General features: G+C 42.3%; 1 protein-coding gene across 4 annotated transcripts in view; it reads right to left on the minus strand.

Moving 5' to 3' along the window:
- LOC141735505 (protein ARK2N-like) overlaps window positions 1-15211 on the minus strand; it is a 48883-nt gene extending 33672 nt beyond the window's left edge. For 2 of the 4 annotated variants that reach the window (XM_074568399.1, XM_074568401.1), the window contains exon 1: window positions 14983-15149. The gene's annotated coding sequence lies outside the window, so the exon portion shown is untranslated. Of the gene's footprint in view, window positions 1-14982 lie in introns of all 4 variants that reach the window. The other 2 variants (XM_074568403.1, XM_074568400.1) reach the window with 2 other exon arrangements.
- Window positions 15212-15906: the final 695 nt, after the last annotated feature.

The following is a 15906-nucleotide window of genomic DNA, read 5'->3' on the forward strand; positions in this document are numbered from 1 at the left end:
ATAGATCAGAGAGAGAAAGAGACTATCGTGAAAAACTCCCATTCCTTTCTTGACCCTCACTTTTCTAGTAACAGTACTAGAAAAGGTAATCTCAAGGTGATGCTAGAGAAAGTTTATTTTTCAGTCCTATGTTGTTCTAATTTAATAAGTAAGAAAGTAGTCTGTGATGCTTACAGACACAGATGGATACTTAATTAGACATTGCTCAGAAGTGTCATTCTCCTTTTTCTGATGCAGATATCGCACTGATGATTTTAAAAGGCGGTTCTGTAAAAATTTCTGTGCTAGATTTTTTCCAACGGAAATTATTGTATTTTCCAGCCATACCTAGAACATACCAATATGTAGAAGCCATTAAATATCTAACTGTACCTTTACCTGGGAAATATTTTCAAATTGTGGAGTTATTTGTAAAGACACATAATTTGTACACTATGAAAACAGCACTTTAGTGAAGAAATCCAGAAGGATTTTGAAGTTCAGATTAGCAGAGGCAGCCCATCTGGTCTAACAGCTCACTGCCACTATCAGGGACGGGTTTTACCCCCTATTCTTTTACCACCTAATCGTGACCGTGCGGTCATATTCCCTCCTTTGCACCAGAACTGGCTCATCCTTTCTTGGGTAGATTCACTTCATTAAGCCAGCAGAAAACAAAACCAGAAAATAAGTGAAGTTTTCTGCCAGAGCTGGCAGGAAGGAGGGAAGGGAGGGCAAGCAAGCCATCCCTTTAGAAAAAAAAACAAATCTGATGAAAAACTACCTGCTGTTTGGTCTCATCACACATTGAACTCAGGTTCCAACTAGACACAGGAGAGGGTACTGAATGTTTCTTTCATAGCACTGTTTGCTCTGAGAAGATATTTTTGAAGATAAAAAAATTATTAAAAAGCAAAAAATTAAATTAAGTTCAGAGGTGTTAGTAGCTTCCTAAAGAAAAACTATCATGGAATATATACTATTAAGTAATATATGCTTCTGCACAAAGAGTTATATCGAAGATGGCATGCATGCCCTTTATCAATCAATAACTGGCCACTCATGCATACTTCATAATATTTTTCTTTGATTTGCTCTCAGTAAATGTTCTTCTTCATAATTGTATATCCTGCAATGTCAGAAGGAAATGAGTATCACCCAAACAAGCAATAACGCCTGAAATACTTAATAAACACCATGATACAATTAAGGTTAGGGTATGTTATCATTTTAGGTGTTATTGAACTGATTAATGATAAAGAATGCCTGGCTTATATCATAGAATCATAGGGTTGGAAGGGACCTCTGTAGATCATCTAGTCCAACCCCCCTGCCAGAGCAGGGTCACCTAGAGCAGGTTGTCCAGGTGGGTTTTGAATGTCTCCAGAGATGGAGACTCCACAACCTCTCTGGGCAGCCTGTTCCAGTGCTCTGCCACCCTCAAAGTAAAGAAGTTCCTCCTCATGTTTAGGTGGAACTGCCTATGCTCAAGTTTGTGTGCCCATTACCCCTTGTCCTGTCCCCAGGCACCACTGAAAAGAGCCTGGCCCCATCCTCCTGACACCCACCCTTTAAGTATTTATAAGCGTTGATAAGGTCCCCCCTCAGCCGCCTTTTTTCCAGACTGAAGAGACCCAAATCCCTCAGCCTTTCTTCATGAGAGAGGTGTTCCAGTCCCCTAATCATCTTGGTAGCCCTTTGCTGCACCCTCTCCAGCAGTTCCCTGTCCTTCTTGAACTGGATAGCCCAGAACTGGACACAGTACTCCAGATGCAGCCTCACCAGGGCAGAGTAGAGGGGGAGGATGACCTCCCTCGACCTGCTGGCCACACTCTTCTTGATGAACCCCAGGCTGCCATTGGCCTTCTTGGCCATGAGGGCACCTTGCTGCCTCATGGTCATCCTGGTGTCCACCAGGACTCCCAGGTCTCTTTCCACAGAGCTGCTCTCCAGCAGGTCAGCCCCCAACCTGTACTGGTGCATGGGGTGATTCCTCCCCAGGTGCAGCACCCTACACTTGCCCTTATTGAATTTCATAAGGTTCCTCTTTGCCCAAATCTCCAACCTGTCCAGGTCTCTCTGGATGGCAGCACAGCCTTCTGGTGTGTCAGCCACCCCTCCCAGCTTTGTACCATCAGCAAACTTGCTGAGGGTGCACTCTATCCCTTCATCCAGGTCATTGATGAATATATGGAACAGGACTGGACCCAGTACTGACCCCTGGGGAACACCACTCGTCACTGACCTCCAACTAGACTCTGTGCCCCTAATCACAACCCTCTGAGCTCTGTCTTTCAACCAGTTATCTATCCACCCCACTGTCCATTCATCTAGCCCACTCTTCCTAAGCTTCCCTATGAGGATGCTGTGGGAGACCATAGCAAACGCCTTGCTTAAGTCAAGGTAGACCACATCCACTGCCCTCCCCTCATCTATCCATCCAGTCATGCCATCATAGAAGGCTATCAGATTAGTCAGACATGATTTCCCCTTGGTGAATCCATGTTGAGAACTTCTGATAGCTTTCTTTTCCTCCACATGCCTTGAGATGACGCCCAGAATGAGCTGTTCCATCATCTTTCCAGGAACGGAGGTGAGGCTGACCGGCCTGAAGTTCCCCAGCGCCTCCTTCTTGCCCTTTTTGAAGACTGGAGTGACTTTCCTCCAGTCCTCAGGCACCTCGCCTGTTCTCCAGGACCTTTCAAAGATGATGGAGAGCGGCCCAGCAATGACTTCTGCCAGCTCCCTCAGCACTCTCGGGTGCATCCCATCAGGACCCATGGACTTGTGAATATCTAATTGACCTAACTGATCCCTCACTCGATCCTCCTCAACCCAGGGGCAGTCTTCTTCTTTCCCCGTTACTTCCCCCAAAGCCTGGGACTCCTGAGGGCTGGGCCGAGCAGTAAAGACCGAAGCAAAGAAGGCCTTCAGTAACTCTGCCTTCCCCCCATCCTCCGTCACCATGGCTCCTGTCTCATTCAACAGTGGGCCCACAACTTCTCTGGTCTTCCTTTTGCTTCCAATATACCAGCTCTTTTTCTCAGCAGCTGTGGACGTGACAGATTCTTAGTTCAAAAATACTAAGTTTTTCATAGCAACTTGCTGTTAGAAGTCACTTTAGTTTATTACTGACACATTTCCTCTTATTCAGACTCCAACAGACCACTGCTTTCCCCTGCTTACAACGGTATCACGTTCTTATGCCAGTCCAAGCAATTATTTAAATGAAAAGAATTATCTAGCAGAACGATATCTTTTAACGCCATTTCAGCACTGAAAGAAAACAGTGTGAATAACCTAACTCCATGCACCACTAGCCATTCATTTGCAAGCTGAAATTTGAAAAAAAATAAAATATGAGAAACTGTACCTACGTTTTTGCAGAAAACAACATCAAGTATGTTCTTTAAGCTTTTGTGACTAAGTAAATGAAAAGTTAAACTGCAGTGCTGCATATGAGTTACTTGTTCAGAATACACAGCTAATTACAGAGATCCTTCCAGAGCATTGTGGAATAAATACTAAATTGGCTAAAAAAATACAAAAGTACAGCACTGTTCACACATTAAGGAAAAGTATAAAATCAAGAGGCTTCTGAGGTAGAAAACAGCCGCAGCTGGCATGAAGGACACAACATCTGTGGTTCCCTGATAAGCTACATAAGGTACGGGACGGGATGCAATTATTCCACGGCTTTACCTTATGATGTATAGCGGATATGGGAATGGGATGATACCATGAAACAGATAAGCTGCCAATTAGCTGCCCCCTCGATGCTCAGAGCCAACATTTTGTCAAATTTTGATGAAATGCTGTCCTTTGTGCGAACTTTGCTCATTATTATGTCATTATAATACCAAAACACACCTCCATCCCGAAGGCTACCCGCCTCCAAGGTGCGACCACTCCTTCTTGAGTCTGTGCCCTGAATTTCTCGTAAACTATACCTTTAATTGTGAAGCGAGAGAAATTTACACCAATCGTGATAAAAGTATGTATGACTAAAGTCACTCAAACTCCACCTTGAAGATAACAAATAGTATAAAAATAGCCCGAGAGAGGGGGGATACCCAGGGAAGACACCATCTCAAAGAATTACATCACTGACTTCTGGGATCAGTCGACGGGCTGAGCCTCTCTTCCCCCCTCATAGGGACGCCTTTGGGTAAGACTTAGATTATACCGAGTGCTTCCTCGGGAAACTTAGAAATTTCTCTAGAGACTCTCTTTGCTACATTTAGAGCCAGGCTGTATCGTTTATAACTTTGTCACGCGTTTTGTATATGTAACAATACTTCCATTTGCACGTGCTTTGCAGACAGTGTATTTATCACCGGCAATCCTAAGAACCTATATATCTGTTGTTTAAATAAACTGCACTTTAAGTAGCTAGTCGTTTTGGTTTCTCACTGAACGCGACCAAAGACTCGAGAGTGGCCGTGCTAGTTCATGAGCACGACTAGACTGAAGGTGCAGTCCACTATTAGTGTATCCAAATCGTAATAGTTTAATACATATTAAACGCGATTGGACTGATAGTGCTGAATTGGGCATCACTCAGAATTTAAACCTAGCCGCACCTGGCCTCCCACCTCAGTGAGGAGTGTTAGAATGCAAGGGGGTTTATTTTCTGCCAAAACTGCTTTGCCCCTTTTCACGCAACAAGCATGTACTACCTTACAGCTCCAGCATCACAGAAGTCAGTATTTTTTCATCTAAATCTGAATATGGCTTCGCATATATACGGAGCTAAAGACTATAATGGCTCATACTTACACATAAACAATTATTTCCATCACTAGTAGATTAGATTATCTCACATTTATCCGACGTAACCGAGCATAGATGGAATAAATCAGAGATGCAAGAGAGGTAGTGACAAAGGTATACAACTGAGGCTAATAAAATTATGTAAAACAGTTGACTTTTTTTTTTTTTTAAGTTAACACTCAGGCAAGCCCATCAAGAATTCTGAATCAAACACTTGACAGACTATGTGTCTAAGGACAGTGGGATGGGAAAGGACAGAAGCAGCACATGACCCCGGTACTGAAGAGTTGACTGTAATGCACAAGTCCACTTCATAATACAGGAGAAACTTTTAGCAAAGACCAAAGTTATGTCCTCTTCTGACAGACACACACATCACTGAAGATGTGAAGTGCTAATGACTCTGACCACTTCTGAAGCTTCACCAAAAACCTTTGTAGGTGTATCTGTGTGTTGGTCATGCTTTTTTTCTACTCTAATCACCTTCCTTTCCATTAAAAGCCAACAGAATTCTGCAAATTCACCAGTGATATTCTAGTACGAATAACACATACAGACATGTCCAACAACAAAACGTCTAAGTAACTAAAAACTAATCAATCCAAATGATTAGACCTCTATCAGAAAAAACTAATATGCATCCAGACAAACATAGATGTACCAATGCTTTCTGCACTTCCCAACTGCTGTCTTTCAGACTTGTTCATCTCCTCCCCAAGATACCATACATTCTTTTTTATTTTCTTATAAGCGTCTCACATACCCATGCACTTAAAACAACAGAAGTGTGACCAGCACTCAATTTAAGACAGTTGACTCAGCTCTGCGTGGATGCGTGTGCACAATGCTCGAGAACAGATTTTTCATAATACTAAGCCACCCCCACACGGATACCACGTAATTTATATAGTGTTCCTTTGAAAATGCTGCCCTAAAGCTGACTCACTGGCATACAATTCTACCTAAGGCACATTTCTGGGAGTGGAACTGGCTCTTTATCAGATAATTCATAAATTAGGCCTGGTAGCAATCCTAAAGAACAGGAGTCTGGTAAGAGAACTGCAGTGTGAAACAAAAGAAGAAAAGATTAAACTAATGCCATGTTTCAACTGGTTTTGCATAAACAAATGAAGGTTAAAAATAGGCTGCTCCTACTGAGGGCTCAACAGCCTGCATATACAGATTATCCAAGACTGAATAAAAATTACAAGTATATGTGTTAAAACAAAGGTTTGCAGAGTATCCTTTGCAACCTTGAAAAGCAACATTTTTCATCATAAATAAGAAGCAAGACTTTACATTTAAATACAGGTTTTTGCACTGTAATGCTTAATGCATATATTTTATCTCTTTCAAATGAAAGGTAACTACCAGTTTTGGGTTAGTTCTCAAGCCTGCACACAGGCTTCCAGAAACATTCACCAGCTGCACTAGAAACCCACAAAAAAAAAAAAAACCAACCACACCACACCAAACATAGTCCTTGTAAAAATAAAATTCATTAGCATACAGGTAAAGGCACACAGGATTGGCTGCACTTAGCCTTCTAAAATCTCATTTCTTTCTCAGAGTGAAACCATTTTTCTGAAGTGTGCAACAATTTAAAGCCTAAGATGTTCTCTACTCTAAAAATTAGAGGGTTCCTAAAAATTTAAGCAACTTGCCCTTAGATTTTTCATTATTCTTTCAACAAAATGAGTAGCAGAAATCAATGCTAGGATAGCCATGCTTCATTTCTTATTTCTGTCTCCCATATATTAGCTTGCAGAAGATCACCCTACCGAGGATCATCATACAGATGTACCATCTTTTTCTAAGACTGAGTTTAACAAGTTTTCCCACTTTACCTATCCATTTCTATTACTCAGAAGAAACGTATTCTGTACTTCCTCTGCTAGTTCATGCCATTCTATATAGACAGACCTTCTCTTCTCTAGAAATATTGGTCTATTGTTCTACCGTGCTCAATAAAGTAACGCTGACAGAAAACCTACAGTTTTTAATTGCTTGGGAATAACAGTAACAAATTAATCCTGATCTTCAGAGCATGGATTTTTTTTCCATTAAGAAAATTTATATGAAATATTCTTAAAGTAATCACACATTGCATTATCCGCTAATAGCCCCAATTGGCAGATCGGGACAACTTCAATGTAACTTCAAAGCAGTAAAGTCATCTCAGTAGTACAGTATTCATTTGAGAAGGGCTTGTGCTGTGTCCTGCAAAAGTCAAAGTTGATCCAGCACAGGCAAGCACACATGAACACTCTGTACCTCGCTATTGCTATTATTTGGAAATCGCAAAGCAGCAATGAGTGCTGTGGGACATAGACTGCAGTTCCAGGAGCCCTTAAGGCCATCCCACAGTCCACTGCCACTGTAAAAAGGTAGAACTGCCTACCTGCTGGGCCAGTTAGCACCCATCAAGCCCTTCTGTAATTCAACTTTCCAGAGGAAAGCTATGCACCTTATTGTAGGGCTAGCTGGCTGAATGAGATCAGAGTCAGGGTCCAGAAGGATAGCAAGGTGAGCATCTTGCACAACAGAAAACAGGGACAGGCCTGGAGCAAGGGAGAGCATTGGACGATTCATCCGATCTTGCAAAACACCACTCCAAAATTGCACAACCCTTGATGTCAGGACAACAGATACTCTCAGCAGATAAGAGAGCTGTTTTGTCATGTTCTGGGTAACGTTCCTTTCCACTAACAGTGCTGCCTACCTAACCCATGCTGCTACAACCACCCAGGCTGTCTTGTGGGTACTTCTGTAGCTCATGCAGCAACTCACCAGCATCTCCTCATCTCTTACAGCTATCTACGAGCTCAATCTGAACTAGAAGTGGTATGGATTTATGATAGCCATTTAACAAAGATAAATAAAGCGATATTAAGCGACTTTACAGTTTGTAAGTATTTTACAATCAGACCTTTTTACACATCTTTGCCACAGGAAATAAACAAAACCAACCATCAAGTATTTTAAAGCTTCAAATACTTTAATTCAATACCAGTGCTGTGTATTCGCCTTAAGCCAGGATCTTCCTACTACAGGGCAGTAACATCCCCATTTTATGGTCTGGCCAACTGAAGAAGAAAGATCAGGTGACATGCCCAAATTCTACAGAAAGGCTGGAAAGGAACTGTAAGCCAAACCCTGATCTCCAGTCATTTTCTCATCCACAAGCCACTAAGATTATTCATTTGTTGCTTTAATTAAGTTAGTAGTATAAAATCTAAGTATTGCAACATGAATTTGCAGTAGGTAATTACTGAAAAATAAATGGTATCAATACACTAAAGGCAAAGTCATGTTGCATTCAAATTATGAAAATTTTAGTAACAGTAAGACACCATCTGCTGTTGGGCTGTTCCTGACGCCAACCCTTTATCGGTTTTTGACCGGTAATAAGAGCTGCCAATTGATTTCAGCATCCACCAGGTTACTAACAATTGATACCATTGTTTTTACATGTCCAAAGTGCTCCTAAAGAAGAAAACATTCATGACACTGGTCTGTCATGACCTAATTGAGACTCAGTAAGTAACAGGCATAGCTTCACTGGAAACAACCCACTACCTTCTCACCAAGAAAGCTCACTCATGCCACTGAACCATACTCAAGAGCACAGCTAACTCAAGATAGCTAACCTTTGAGTCTAAATCTTTACAAATCCTAATGCTTTCCTAAGAAACTAACACAACCAAAAAGTTAAATTCTCATAGGACGCCACAGCCATAGACAAACATCTGTGGACACTGGCAGAATTAGAGGGACTGTGGCATGATCTGTTATAGAAGGAGAACAAAGCCTGTTAAAGAGAAGGGATGGTGCAGGAGAGTGTTGGTTTACAATAAGCTTTTGACAAACAACAGATGAAAAAAAAAGTATGAAGTACTGTATTTGTAGGACCACAGGTTGGTCCTACAAATGAACAAAAACTACTTTGGATATTTCCAAAACCAGAACTGACTCGGTCAAAAGCCAGTTACATGTGTGTTATTAATAATGCCTCTAACACAGGTTTTACTATCAGATACTTCCTACAGTGTTTACTCCCAGTTGGCAGAGATGAAGAAATTTGACCTCTACTGTGACAGGATAACAGACAGACCAGGAAACAGACATTTCTTTCCCACAACATACAGAAGACTGCATATATTTGGCTACAGAAATTAAATAACAGCATGTAAGAAGATACCAAGTTACCAGCTGTAAAAAGAGCAAAAGAAGATTAAAGGATAGTTTTCCTCAGTTCCATGCAAGTACTGACAGGAGAAAAAAAAAAACAAACAAAAAACAACAAAAACACCCCCCCCCAAAAAAAACCCCCTTACTTACCCTTAAATAAAAGCACTATTTACCCAAAAATGATTTGTTGCATTACTGTTCTTGATTTAGGAAGAAGTGGCTCAGCTGCCAGAACTTTCTTAAGAATAAAACTAACGATTAGCAACAGGAGACATAAACAATATATACAACTTCCCCAGCAAAAGGGGAGATAAAAAAAAAAAAAAAGAGCATCAAGTCTGGAGTATTAATTCAACCCCATTCAGCACAGCCTTACTACTGCTGTAGCTTGATGAGTTCCATACAGACAAACAGGGAAATCCACTACAGGTGTTAAAAAGTAGAAAAAATATTTTGATCTTATAAAGCAGAAGAGGGAGATCAAGTGTCTGTTATCAAACCAACTTTAAATTGAGGTGAGGTCTGTAACTTCATAAGCAATAATTAGCTAACTCTGGCAAGATACTCACTAAATTTCCCTAGCTTAATTTTATGGTATTCAGCTATTTCTGGATTTTCTTTATTACAGTGAGCAGATCCAAAGCCTGTGAATTACCTTTAAGATGACTTATTAATATTAGTAACTGGAACCATGGAAAATAAAACTTCACCTTAAAGGCTTTTTAAATACAATACTCAAGATGTTTGTGGGGTTGGGTTTTTTTTTTTTTTTTTTTTTTTTTTTTTTAATAATTCCTCACAGATTCTGCATATTGTTGATCAAGAGGTATTACCAGCTCTGGAGGAACCATAGCTATTGACAACTCAAATTATATTTATCGGTAATTCAGCTCATGGGCACTGGTGCCCACAAGCCCATTCTTTCCCACAATGATAACTTCATTTCCAAATGACATCTTATTAAACACAAGGCCTCAAGCTACCAGTGTTTCATCCAACTTACTTCATTAGGAGACAGCCTCTAAACCCCCCTTATCTTACATTGTATTTCCAACCACAAGCACATGGAATTAGTAGATAGCTTCCTGACCTACTCTTTACCTACCTTTTTCCCTATTTTTTTTTCTTTTGACAGATTACATAGAACTGTCTCTCTAGCAAGAGTTAGCATTTCCAGAGAGCAAGAACCAGGAGAATGAGCCGAGGAGTCAGGAGATTACCAGCTGATGAGAAAGCCACGGTACAAGAGAACAGTACTGTCTTAACCTTACCTGGCTATCAGGTTAAGTTGCTTCTTTTTACTTCAGAAAGTTTGACAATACTATTGGAACATACAGCACCAACCTCAAACTGCTATCATGGAAATGTAATATTCCCAATGAAAAAGAAATTACTGAAATGGTAATAACTGCATCACCACACAGACAACTGGTATTATTAAGTCTGGCTCTTAGTTATTTCCAGCTCTGCTATTGTGAGTCACTTAGTCTCTACCCATTTTGGACAAATGGAAGTGAAATCTGCCTTCTCTAAAATAAGTCTTGAAAGGCTAATGACCAAGAACCATGAAACAAGACATTACAGCAGAAACATAGTAAGAACAACACTTATCCAATCACGGTCTGGTTCTGCCTGCTCATTTCCAGGAAATTTTGAAGCATCAAAGCAGAAGAGCACTGTGCAGGACACTACAGGAATCTCACTATAAAGTCAAATCCACGATCCAAGTATATTGAAACAAAAACGCTAGCTTGAAAGAGTCTTAAATACTTGCATTTAATTAAAAAGTGACCACCTGTTCTACTTATGATTAAAAAGCTGTCAGACTGAGCCCTAACAGCTTTTAACCTGTCTTCTTGGAGACCAAATATCACAAGGCATGATATGGCTGAAGCCAGTACACTATTCTGCTACTTACATCAATTTCTGAGCATTCAAGAGACGGATTACACGGTCAAATTGATATAAAAACCTAAATATCTTTTTAAGTAGAGATACTAGGTTGGATCATTCTGAATCTAAAGCTGACTCACCACATGACCACAGGTGTGTTACTTGACCTCCCTTGTGCATTCAGTAATGCATCTGCAACAGTGTAACAGCAACACCTCAGCCACATCTCATTTTCAGTCCTGAATGAGTAATCAACATGCACCCAAATGGCAGAAAGCAAGTCATATCCATGGAGAAATTGCTATTCTGTACAGGCTCCATTCACACTGATCAGACGTGTGAAGAGGGAACACTAACAAGTGGGAATTGGCAATCATAAATTTAAATTCAAACCCTTAGCAGTAACACTGAGTAAGTGACAAGGTATCAGTCACTCCAGTCTAGCTCAGAGATGTATTATTATGATAAACCAACCACAGAGGCTAATATTTACACTATATGCACATTTTCATTTACAGTCCCTTTCATCCAGTTTTTCTTTTTTGCTCAGAATTGCACATTTGTAGACATTGCGTTCTAGACCTCAAGTCGCAGACTCATAACTGCATTATGCATTAAAAACCTGTAACAAAGATGTGACAGAAAGACAACACAAATCACCATGAAAATCATACTAAGTTCCCTGCAATATTTGCTGCCAGAGATTCTGCTGTCATAACAGTTCAGCTGCTCCTGAGTTACAGTGCTAAAGTTAAAGGCACAAGCGTCAGTTCTCTGCTGAACTTTGATTCACTGGAAAAACGAGACAAAAGTGGTTTCCTTGCCACGTAAGCCTCAGGTTATCTCAGAGCTGTTAACTGCATACAACGTTATTTCAGAGCTCTTTCCCAGCACTATGCCTGTCCCTCTCTCCCACTGCTGCTTAGTTTTTGGTTCCCCATTGCTACCAATAATGTTGAAGCTAGCAAAAATTTTCAAGTTTTTGTACTTTTCCAGGGTGCTTGTTCTGAATTGCAAGTTATACGCTTGCAACTATGGTATTTAAATCTTTCACTCTGATCTAGTAAATGTGTTATTAAATCTGCTGCTCACTTTCTGTCAGTGTTTACAGTTTTGTAAGTCATTTAGTCAACTGCAGATAAAAAACACAGAAGCTGAGATTGACCATAGACCCAATTCTGTCAAAAACTACCATCGACACACTAACTTTGAGATGTTACAGAAAATGAAATACAGGTTGCTTGAAACAAATTACTCATTTAAAAAGTTTCTAAAGCTTTCGCATATCTAGTGGTGACATTTCAGTCAGAGGGCAACCAGTCAGTCATGAATGCTCAGTCTGCAGCCACTTTCACGGCATGGTATGTAGAGAGTCCTGTCTCATTAACAGATGGTTAAGCAAGATGTAGATATACAGGTGGATCATAGATGGCACATACATTCTTGGTGGAGCAGGGAGTTGATATGATAATATACAAGAGGTGGAGAAGAAAGTGAAAAAAATCAAGGCAAGGCAAAGAAGCCTGCATTTTAAAGGTAAATATACAGCAAGGAGATGGGGGGGGGGGGGGTGTCAGGACAACCAAGGCAATTATTTCTCATTTCTCCAATCAAGTTACACCAGCTTATGTCCCTAATGCTTAGCGTTCAAAGCCCCTCATGATTCTCCATATTTACTCTTTGTTCATCCAATCTTACCTTACCTCATTAATCCCCACCTCCCCCACACTGTCAGCTGCCAGCGTGATCTGCCCATTTGTCAAATGCACACAAACATCCTTCCTACCTCTCTTTTATCAGTTAGAGCAGTGCTTGGTTTGTGCGTATTGTGACCACTCGGTATCAACCACTCTCAACTGTCTTGTGGTTGGCTTCAGGTTCCTTCCCTTTTCCCCTCCCTCCACAATACCCAGTTTAATTATCCACTCATTTCCCAACTTGTTTGTGCACTTTAATTCCTACTGAGCAGGCAGCCTTTGTGCACTTATCAAGTGCAAGTATAGATGGCCAAGCTGTACTGCAATACACATGTGTAAGATCACAGTCCTTTCCTCTTCCTGATTTCTCAAGAATTTTTCATCATACCTCTTCATGATGCCAACTAGCAATTAGGCTGAAGAGCAAACAGAAATAGTCAACACATTATAATTAAAAATTCAAGTGTTTAAAAATGAGTCAGAACTGTTATCCTCATACTTGAGCATAAATACCAGCTGCCCAAACTCATGTACTACCTTCCATCACCCTCACTGTCCTTCCCCCTAATCCCCTAGACAAAACACCAGTGTTACTGGTATACCAGAACCCCAGAAAGCAGTATTTTATTTGCTTTTAGTAACCACATAACCACCCCCTTTGGATCTTCTTTTGCCAGCACCAGACTGCTCTAGATCACTAGATATGAGAAATACTCGGAAAACGAGGCTTAAAAGTGATTGCTATTGAACAGCCAAGTTCTCCATTCTTCATCTCACTGCTTTTGTATCGTTCATGTATATGGGGGGGATGTTTGGGTTTAACAAACACACAACAAGCAACTTACTGTTCTCCTTAGAGCTTGTTACAAACCTATTCGCTCCACAAAGGCACTGTTTCCCTCCTCCAGGGCGGGGGAAGCTGCACTGTTGTGACTGCCTGACTTTCAGCTCTCATATCACAGAAACAGCAATTACAGGTGTTAACTAGGGCAGGAGAATGACAAGATGAACACCTCAAAAGAGCACCATCACCAATTTCCACCTCAAGGTCAAACATTAAGGTTTTTTTTAATAGGCTTAAGCAACACAAGATACTTTAAGAGAAACACTTTAAATGTAATGTTTGTTTGCTGTTCTAAGGAGAGAGCTATTACTATTTGTACTTAAAATTTTAGCTTGAAAACTGGAAATACAAAAACTTGCCTACAAGTGAAACTATTATTTGGTCTTATGCTTAACACGTACCAGAGAAGACTTAAAACCAAATAAAGTCTATTGAGAGGCGATTAAGAGAAGTTTTACATTTTTGAAGAGATGCTCAAGGGTTCAAAGTCTTACTACCCATTCATTTTTAAAAGCTAGAATTACTTGGCGGTGAAAAGAAAACCAATACCAAACAGGATTGGCTTATGTCATAACATCTCTACACACAAGCCTTTTCAGCCTTTGAAATGCTGTTAGGTACTTCGTGCTAGTTTAAAGTGTACAACTAGCTACAACCAAGATCTTGTTTAACTAAGTTATTGCAGTTAGGGATTCATAAAGGTACCTACAAACTTTAATACAAGTAGCTTTGTTCCACCACTAACAAACTAAGACATAAATACAATTAGGTGCTACTTAACAGAGGGGGAAGCTCTCCCTACCAGCTACACAATGTAAGCCTAAAAAAAAAATCACCAAGTCTTTCAAAAAATGGCCTTTTTAGTAATTGCTTGATAATCTCAATGCAAAGAAAGTTACAATACTGGAATATGGAAAATAGTTAAAATATTACAAGTCTGCTCAGACTGTCTTTTTCCTTTTTAAAAAAGAAAAAGTAACACAGTTAAATTTTAGATTCTCCTCAGATAGATGTGTCGCTCAGTGCCACATCTGCAACCCATTAGATGTTAGGAGCTCAAGGGGAACTCAGGCTAGATAAGCAACGAACAACTTGAACTCTTCTCCCCCACGTAAAATATACATTCCCACATCACCCAAGCTAAACAAAGAAGTTAAAAAAAAAAAAAACAAAAAACTAGAGAAGCGTAAAACTAGGGCAATCACACTCCTTGGTTTTCAAAGGGGTTTTCTCCCAACAGCTCCTACCATCCCACAACACATTACAGAAGTCCTAGGAGACACAAAGCAGACAAAATTTGCTTCCAGGAGCTGCGGCAAGGCTTTCATCCGCCGATTCCGTGCAAGGTTAGGACGAAATAAAAATATAAGCAGCGGTTAGGCTGGTCTCCCACGTTCCAGGCACCCTGATGGAGGTGGGCACTCACCCACCGGCCACCCACCTTTGCCCGAACTCCCCCGCTGGCCCCGGGGAAGGGGGGGAGGTAATGCGAGGCCAGTACCCGCCTCGCCCACCCGCAGCAGGGCTAACGGCGACGGTTCCGCCGCCCGCCGAGGCAGCCCGGCCCCACCGGAGGCGAGCCCCAGCCGCGCCGTCCCCACTCACCTGGAGGACACGCAGAGCCTCTCCTAGGGGGCAGCAGCTGGAGCATGAGCCGAGCCGAGCCGAGCCGAGCCGAGCCGAGCCGAGCCGAGCCGAGCCGAGCCTCAATCCGCCGACCCCCTGTCCTCCCCTCAGACCCTGACGCCAGAGAAAATGTCACCGGAGGCCGCGGGGCACAGCTGCGTGGCGTCACTTCCTCCCGCCGCCGGAGCAGCCGAGTACCGCCCAGAGCGGCCGCCGCACCCGACAGCGCCACCCCGCGGCGCCGCCCGGCGCCACCTCCCGCTCCCCTTTCCCTGAGACAGACACACACAGAGACATACCCACACACCCATCCCCCGCCCGACACCCGCGGGTGTCCCGCACACCCTCCGGTGTGCCCACCCATGACACACACACAGTCCGACACCCGCGGGAGAGGCCTCTGGGCCCGGCGGGGCATCATCTGAGGGGAGGCACCCGGCCTGCTGAGGTGCCCGCGCCCATGGCAGCAGAGCAGGGCAGAGGTGTGAGAGGCCTGACATCGCCTGAGGGGAAAGGCGGCAGGCAGCCAACGCCCAAGTTGTTCACGGCAGCAGGCGCCATGGGTTGCCCACCACAGAGGCAAGCTGAGGTAGCCGGTGGCTGGTAAATCAGCTGTGAGGGAGACCGTGAGAAAGGCACACCACTTCCTTTGGTTTCCCAGAAGCAGAAGTGTGCAAACCCAGCACGGCGGTTGGAACCGACTCACCAAAGGAAAAGAGCAGAGGAGGATGCAGAAGAAAACCAGGAAACAAGAAGAAAGAAGTAGCACAGGCTGGGATGTACCCTGCTGGGGAGCATCTCTGTGGAAAGGGACCTGGGGGTCCCAGTGGACAAGCTTGATATGAGTGAACAGTGTGCTGCTGCAGCAAAGCAAGCCAGCAGGATGTTGGGTTGCATCAACAA

The sequence above is a fragment of the Larus michahellis genome, chromosome W (assembly GCF_964199755.1).
Source record: "Larus michahellis chromosome W, bLarMic1.1, whole genome shotgun sequence".
In the NCBI taxonomy this organism is placed as follows: Eukaryota; Metazoa; Chordata; class Aves; order Charadriiformes; family Laridae; genus Larus; species Larus michahellis.